We start from the raw sequence: 7,141 nt of genomic DNA, 5'->3' as shown, positions 1-7,141 counted from the left end.
CTGAGCCGCATGCGCAGGCGCAGTGCTCCGCGGGGCGGGCTGGGGGCGGTGTTTCTAGGGCCTTGGCAGGAAACGGGAAGCGGAAGCTAAACGTCATCTGCTCGGAGGCCGCGGCACAGCCGGAGGAGAGCCGCAGCAGGTAAAGGACGCCCTTGTGTGGGGAAAGGGGAATTACCCCTGTGGTATCTAATTATTTTCCTCGTAGCCTTTCTGACTGGGTGTAAACTACTTTCCATGAACATAAACACTGCCGCAAGTGAGGCCTCCATAGATGTCAGTATAGTGTCAGAAGTGACAAACGTTCAGTTTGAGTTCCGAGAACTCTCTCGTCTCACCGGAGATGAGAAATTTCAGGAGGTAGTGATGAAAGTGACAAAGTATATACATTCCCTGCCTGGGAAGAATGATGGGTTAGTGCCCATATTCATTTATACCAACAGTGGCTTCTTCCCTTCAGTGGATCTTCCCTCTTGGAACCAGAGCTCTGCTGAAGCAGTGGATCCAAGGAAGAAAGAAAGAAATTCAGTTGCTACACGACTATGCTGAAGCCGTAGAGGAATAAAAGAGCACCTGCTTCAGCAGTCTGAGCCCAGCAAGCTGAGTTTTGTGGGAAAGTTGTGGATGGCAAGTTCTGAGTCAAGATGCATTGAGTGTGTTTTTTGCTTGGGAACCCTGGCTCTGGGTGTAAGCTGTGGTCTGACCGCTGACCACATGGAGCTAGCTGAAGCCTTTATGGTGACCTGTTACTAGATGTATCATCAGTTTAGGAGTGGGGTGAGTCCAGAAATTTTGTACTTCAGCATTAACCCCAAAGTTAGCCATAAGGATATGGGGATCTGGCCTGAAGACAATTTCAATCTGCTTTGACTAGAGACAGTGGAGAGTCTGTTCTGTCTGTACTGTTCACTGGGGACAAGGAATACCAGGATCAGGGGTGGGAGATTCTGCAGTATTTCAACAGATATACCAACATCCAGTCAGGTGTCTGTTTTTTTTTGTGGCTGCGTTGGGTCTTCGTCGCTGCCCGCGGGCTTTCTCCAGTTGCTGTGAGCGGGGGCTACTTTTTGTTGCGGTGCGCGGGCTTCTCATTGCGGTGGCTTCTCTTGTTGTGGAGCACGGGCTCTGGGCGCGCGGGCTTCAGTAGTTGTGCCTCGCGGGCTCAGTAGTTGTGGCTTGCAGGCTCTAGAGCGCAGGCTCAGTAGTTGTGGCTCACGGGCTTAGTTGCTCTGCGGCATGTGGGATCTTCCCGGACCAGGGCTCGAACCCGTGTCTCCTGCCCTGGCAGGTGGATTCTTAACCACTCCGCCACCAGGGAAGTCCCCAGGTGTCTATTCTTCAATCAATAATGTTCAGAATCAAATCCCAAGAGACAAGATGAAAAGTTTCTCTCTATGATAAACTCTAGGTACATATATCTTCTCTTTTCAGATGACATGGACTTCCTCAACCTTGACAAATATGTATTTAATATAGAGGGTCATCTCCTGGCCATCTGGACTTCAGCTTAAAAGGCTTGGAACAACACCCAATCGTGGGACTTTTCTGGATTGAACATCGTGTATAGTAGACTTTTCTTTTAAGTTATAGATAGGCAAGCCAATTGCTTATGCATAAAATGAGTCATCCGTTGACCTTTAGCCATGAGGATGTGCAGCCCAGTTGGCTACTGTGAGCCAGACAAATTCCAAATTTTGGGCTGAAGAGGTCAAGTCCAATGGGACAGCTGGGGTCCAGGACTCCTTGGAAGGCAAGGTACCTGTGGGTTTTTCAGGGCAGATGCTGGTGGTTTTGAATCTATCTTCATGTATTTCTTTAGGTGGTAATTCAGATTGACTTTAGGGTTTCTTTTAGTCTGTGCTTTCTAGATCAGGACCACTGTAAGAAGGAGGAATAAAATCAGCAAAGTTTTGATTTATAGGAAACAAAACAAAAATCTACCAACAACACAGAATCCTGCCAAACAGCCTGATTTGTGTTGTCAGTTAGCTCCTTTTGGGGGAAACTGCACTGCTGTTGGGAGAAGAGAGAGGCTTATAACTGGTGATGTAGTTGATGGACGCTGGCAATGGAGGCTAATGGGGAAGGCAGAGACAGACTAAATATGCCCTGTGGAAGGACAGGGCTCCTGTTGAGCTTGGTCAGCTTGTGATTTAAAAAGATATTAAGGAAAAAATAATTGGTTGCAATTCCAGTGACACTTGCCAGTGTCATTCTCACTATTAATTGAGTTACCATACTGTGCCCAATAAAGTTTTAACAGAGCGAAGCATGGCGAATTTGTAGACCCAGCAGGTTGCTTATTGGGGCTGCACAGTCTGGCTTCTGCTATGAACATGGAAAGATGGGCTATCAACTTTACATTTACCCTCCAGCTGGGCTCTCTCAGCTGTTTGGAAGAGCCAAATATAGGCAGTAAGTGAAAGGAACAACCTAGGAACCCATGCAGTTAATAGTGAGAGAGAGGTTATTTGGTTAGAGAGGTACTGTCTCAGAACAGTAGAGAAGCATTGTAGGACAGTGAATAAGAGCTCAGATTCTAGAGTTGGTGAGACCTGATTGGACAGTTTGAATTATTGTTCTGAAAATATTCCTCCTTCATACAGCACTGTGGAGTTCTATACTTCCTTTCTACACTGATGTTGGGTGTAGTCATGTGACCTGCTTTGGGATGTTAGCAGGGGTGATGGGAGCAGAGGCTTGAAATGTGTGAGGCTTGTGTGGTTGGCCTGCCCCCTTGTGCTTTGGTTATCCATCACAGGAAGGACGTGCTTCTGGTAGCCACTCTCCTTTCAGCCTGGGATCCAGAGTAAGATAATGGAGTCGACCTAACAGTCTGCAGCTGAGGGTAACTTATCAGCTGAATCATAGTTGACCTGCGCATTCCTGAGCCTGAACATAAATGCTGTTGTAAGTCACTGAGCATGGGAGTGGTTTGTTATGTAGCTGGCCTAGACACTTGGCTACAAATACTCCCTCTGCTGCCTTCTAGTAGTACAGTTCTGGCAACATACCACTCTCTTTAAGCCTTAATTGTGTTATCTACAGTATGGGCAGTGTTATAACTATCACACGGGTAGCATTAAATGAACTAATACATATACATGTGTTTCATTATATCATGTACTTAATGAACATTAGGTATAGTTTAGAGCTATAAGTATAATAATCATGGCTACAATTTATTGAGCACTTACTACGCTATGCCTGAATCTAATTCAGATAATTTGCCTCTTTAATTTTTTGATTGATATTCCTTGCAACTCCAAGAGATAATTATCAATATTATGTTATCAATGTAGCATATTAATATTATTATTAATTCCCATTTTACAAATGAATGCTCAGAGAGGTTAAGTAACTTGCACAAAGTTGCATATATAGGAAATGGCAGAGTTGGGTTCTTTTCCTAGTCTGCTTTACCCTGTGGGTTATATTCTTTGCAGTGTGCTAAAATTTTTCATCCAAGTTTATGACTACAACTAATGTCGGTATAGTGCACCATGATTAATGAGGCACTTTGACATTATCACATACAGTCCCTCCAATAGCAAAGGTGGACATACAGTGTTGTGGCCCCCAAGAAATTTTTTCTTCTTTCTGGCTGCCAGGAAATCACCTTGGAATCAACACATGCAGATCCCCCTCATTCAGTAGGATGGGTGTGACCACTTTAATATCACGTAGGGAGCATCCTTTTAGAAGGATTGATGTGTTTAAAGCCACAGAGGCTAGTTCTACTTAGAATGGTGGGGTGTGCATTTCTCAAATCCCTGGGTAGCCACTCTTACAAGGGTGGACAAGCCGCCCCATATTCTGAAGGCAGAGGCTGTAATCAGACCTTGTTAGTTTTGAGGGCATCAAAAGAAGAGCAGCCTGTTCCCCTGGTCAGGAAAGAAGGTGGATAGGTGGTTTTGGATCTGAGAGGCAGAGGATAAACAAACAAGAGTGATCCAGTACTCCTGGGGCCGGATAGTTCCCTGGAAAGTGGCTGTACACAGGAACTACAAGTGTTGGTCGTTAGATCTATAGCTGGCAGAAGTCCAACTTTGGGGCTTTGTTGGTTGAGCCTGACTTTAAAGGGACTGAGACTCACTTCTTTCGAAGAATGACTGCAGGCTGTGCTGGAATCTGGAGCAGTGAAATATCACAGCAGTAGATCCACACAACTCTGGTAAAGAACCAGCTCCAGCAAAGAAACCAGAGCAGGCCTGTTGACTAATCAGACTCGATTTTCTATTTCCCTGGGTAAGAAAAAACCTTTTTATGGGTCTCTAAAGCCCTTGAATTTCTTGAATAATTCATGGGAATAAGGAGCTTCAAGAGGGAGACACTGGCTTTATTGCTAATAAAGCTCATAGAAGTGATATGACTGTATTTGTGTCTCACGTATGTGTAGCTCTTTGTATCTGTTATGTATAGTTAGGAAAACCAAAGCTTGGAGACATGCCCAGAGATTTACAGTTAAGAAGTGCTGGCATCAGAACTCAGATTCTGGTCTTTTGATTGTACTTCCTGCCCCTCCCGCCTGGTTCCCTCAATCTGCCTAGGTGGAGGAGCTCTGTACTTAGAGTTGTTGCCCTGCCTATGTAAGACTCACATAAGGCAATGTACAAGTTTAACAAGATTGATGCATTGAGGAGACATGAGAAGTTTATCAAAACAACTTCAAACTGAACATTGGATACCTCTGTTTATAATAGGTTTTGTTTTTCACGTTATAGGGTTTTTTCCACTGGCCGCTTTACCTCACTTGGTCCTCATATTCACACCATTTCCATACCCTCCTCCCCCCCCCCCGCCCACTTATCTGTCCCTTCTTTTGCCTCTCCATTTCTCTCAAGAAGAAAAAACAAATTCCTCTTATCTCATGGTTTTCTTCTTTGTTCCCTTGGCTCTTGCTTATACCCATGTCCTCAAGGCTTCACCTTCTATCCCAAAGACATATCATTTTGCCAGCAAAGTCATTTCTCTTTTTAAGAGAGATACTGTCACCAGCTTTTTTTTTTTAACATCTTTATTGGAGTATAATTGCTTTACCATGCTGTGTTAGTTTCTGCTTTATAACAAAGTGAATCAGCTATATGTATACATATATCCCCATATCCCCTCCCTCTTCTTACATCTCCCTCCCACCCTGCCTATCCCAGCCCTCTAGGTGGTCGCAAAGCACCGAGCTGATCTCCCTGTGCTATGCGGGTGCTTCCCACTAGCTATCTATTTTACATTTGGTAGTGTATATATGTCCATGCCACTCTCTCACTTCATCCCAGCTTACCCTTCCCCCTCCCCGTGTCCTCAAGTCCATTCTCTACGTCTGTGTCTGTATTCCTGTCCTGCCCCTAGGTTCTTTAGAACCTTTTTTTTTTTTTTAGATTCCATACATATGTGTTAGCATACAATATTTGTTTTTCTCTTTCTGACTTACTTCACTCTCTATGACAGACTCTAGGTCCATCCACCTCACCACAAATAACTCAATTTCGTTGCTTTTTACGGCTGAGTAATATTCCATTGTATATATGTGCCACATCTTCTTTATCCATTCATCTGTCAATGGACACTTAGGTTGCTTCCATGTCCTGGCTATTGTAAATAGAGCTGCAGTGAACATTGTGGTGCATGACTCTTTTTGAATTATGGTTTTCTCAGGGTATATGCCCAGTAGTGGATTTGCTGGGTCGTATGGTAGTTCTATTTTTACTTTTTTAAGGAACCGCCATACTGTTCTCCATAGTGGCTGTATGTTACCAGCTTTTAAGACAGTTTATTCATGCATCAAGTGGTGCATGCATTTCCCTTATTGAGGAATTACTATGTGTCAAGGGCTGTTCTAGGTGTTAGGAACACACCAGCGAATGAAACAAAGTTTATGCTTTTATGGAGAGAAATAAACGAGAGCACTTTGGTATGTAATATGGTGAAAATATAAGGAAAAAATACAGCAAAGGGAAAAATAAAGCATGGTAATGGAGTAAGGAGTCTTGGGGGAGAGTAGTTATTTCATATAAAATGTTTATATATATATATATATATACACACACATATACACATATATGTATGTGTATATATGTATATATATAAACTGACATATCAGAAGGAAGTGAGGAAATGAGCCATACTGATACTTTAGAGAACAGCATTCCTGGAAGAGGAAACATCAAGTGCAAAGGCCTTGAAGTAGAAGTCTGCTTAGCTGTTTCAAGGAAGAGCAGAGACCAATATGGCTGTATTAAAGCGAATGAATAGGAGTGGGGTGGAGTGTGACTGCTGTAATTCATAGTATTAAGAACCTTAAGGGTCGTTGGAGGAATTACGGTCTTATTTGTATCTCTAGTATGTGTACTATTTGTATCTGTTACGTACAGCTGGGGACACCAAAGCTGTGAATGAAATAGGAAGCCATTGGAAGGTTTGGAACAGAGGAGTGAGCTGAACTGACTTATATTTCTAAAGGATCTCTCTGGTTGCTGTCTTGAGAATAGATGCTAAGAAGCCAAGGGCAGAATGGGGGAGCTAAGGTGGGACACAGAATAATCCATGCGAGAATTGAAGGTGCCTTGGTCCAGGGATGTTTGGTGGTGAAAGGGGTAAGAAGTAGTTGGAGTCTCTATATAGTTCGAATGTAATGCTGGAAGAATTTGATGATTGGTTACCTGTGGTAGCCTAAAGCAGAAGTGATAAGGCCGTCTGAAGCTTTTTGGATGAGCACCTTGAAGGATGGGGATACCATTCGTCAAATAGGGAAGACCATGGAAGGAACATGCTTGGTGGAAGGTGATCAGCAGCTTAGTTTTGGGCTTATGTAGCCTGGAGACATAAGCATGTAGATGTCAGTCAGGGAGTGGAACATTCTAGGCTCAAGTTCATTGGGGAGATCTGAGCTAGAGATATAAATGTTGGAAGCATCTGAAACTGATGGCTTTGAAAACCATGAAATTAGGTGACATCACCCAAGGAATGGTGATCATATTCAGAGAAGGAGAATGGAATGGAAAGGAGATGAGAAGACAGCAAAGGAATGGCCTCTTTTCTCCCCTAATTACCTACTTTAAAATTAGTCATTCATAAATATGAAAATGAACATATTATTCAGTCTATAAGTGATTCTTGGTGCATATATTGTTAGTAGAACTTTTATAAT

At 43.2% G+C, this 7,141-nt stretch overlaps 1 pseudogene; it reads left to right on the top strand.

The window, feature by feature from the left end:
• Window positions 1-234: 234 nt before the first annotated feature.
• On the top strand, window positions 235-1,508 carry LOC132430304 (endoplasmic reticulum mannosyl-oligosaccharide 1,2-alpha-mannosidase-like; annotated as a pseudogene).
• The last annotated feature ends 5,633 nt before the right edge of the window (window positions 1,509-7,141 follow it).

Source organism: Delphinus delphis, chromosome 8, assembly GCF_949987515.2.
Source record: "Delphinus delphis chromosome 8, mDelDel1.2, whole genome shotgun sequence".
Lineage (NCBI taxonomy): Eukaryota > Metazoa > Chordata > Mammalia > Artiodactyla > Delphinidae > Delphinus > Delphinus delphis.
Note: the sequence above shows the minus strand (reverse complement) of the source record. Positions and strands in the feature narration are given on the sequence as shown.